Source organism: Capsicum annuum, unplaced genomic scaffold (assembly GCF_002878395.1).
Source record: "Capsicum annuum cultivar UCD-10X-F1 unplaced genomic scaffold, UCD10Xv1.1 ctg1498, whole genome shotgun sequence".
Classification (NCBI taxonomy): Eukaryota; Viridiplantae; Streptophyta; class Magnoliopsida; order Solanales; family Solanaceae; genus Capsicum; species Capsicum annuum.
The window spans coordinates 1-1,364 of NW_025820403.1; the positions used below are offsets into that span (position 1 = coordinate 1).

Here is a 1,364-nt window from a genome sequence, read left to right on the forward strand (position 1 = left end):
CAAATAATTTATTTCATCATTATAATATAAGAAAATAATAAAATTTCTACTTACAATTTTTAGGTTTGATTTATACAATTTTGATCTTTATATGTTCGAGTTACCTATTCAGAATCTAGCAATATACAAGTCGCTTTGGAACCGCCTCTACCTCAGTGTCAATCTAATCCCTGAAAAAGGCATTTCATCATCTTCTATATTGCTGAGCTCGCGTTCACATTCACAGTTGTTACCTGCTTCACCGGGGAGGGAGGGGAGGGACATTTTCGGCATTTTGTGTTTGTCAATTTCTGTCGATTGCAATTATATATGTACGAATTTCATCCATCTTTCTCTCTCTTGCTTCCATCAATTTCATCCATGGCTACACATAACGAACACTCAATTGATGGTTTAGCTAATTAACTTCTTCGTCATCATCTTCACACTCTTCGTGGTTAGTTTTCAATTTGTACTTTACTATTTTAATTTTGTTGATGGATTTTGCTTTTCTTTTGCTGACTGCTACGGCTTATCTGACTATTTAATTCTACATATTTAGATTTTCGGGGGTTAAAAGGTGAATGGTAGGAATGAGTTGAGATTGCAAGTCAAGTATTTGATGAAAGTACTAAGCAAGCTTGAGTTGGTTAATTCGAAAATGGAAGTGTGTTCCAAAGAGATCACAAGGAATATTTACATTCAATATCGTAGACAAAATTTTACCTGAGGACAGCATATAGTATAAATTTATACAATAACTACTTACCTGCACTAATTTTTCAGTGAATTGACACCCCATATATAAAGAAAAAAACATTTTTGCAGTGAGAGGAAGAAGAGTGGTAATTTGTTTTTTCTCGTAGTGTGTGTTTCCAACAACTTCCAAACACACCAAATCCGCTATGGAAGGTGCATCTTCTCCGACTTGGGAACAAATTGAACTTTCAGAAAGGTACTCTTTTCCTTCTTATATTACTAGCAGCAATTTGGTCATTTGGGTATGTGTCAAAGTGTTCTTTTTTTTCTTTGGGGTCAATTGTTATGCTGAATTGATTTTGTCCTCCCACTGGCCCACCCTCCAACATACATCATCTTCACCCACCCCCGCAGCCCTCATCCCCACCATTATACATCCTATAGCATTTATCTAGACTATATACAAATGCTTTTGGGATAATAAGTTTTGCTTGTGTATCGTCTATCGGACGAATGAAAATAAGTAGAAACCCACTTATTTCCCTATAAAATATTTTCCAAAAAAACGTTCTCCATGAAAAACATTTTTCTTCATACCGTACACGCACATATATGTATGGGGAGATGACACTTCAGTGCCCCTTTATGTTTCCAAATTTTGAGTTCCATATCCTGGTTATGGGAAG

General features: G+C 35.6%; 1 long non-coding RNA gene across 1 annotated transcript; it reads left to right on the top strand.

Annotated features, from left to right (window-relative positions):
- Window positions 1-6: 6 nt before the first annotated feature.
- Window positions 7-1,108, top strand: LOC124890303. The gene is made up of 2 exons (XR_007049101.1): window positions 7-436; window positions 808-1,108. It is a non-coding gene; the product is annotated as an uncharacterized LOC124890303 (long non-coding RNA).
- Window positions 1,109-1,364: the final 256 nt, after the last annotated feature.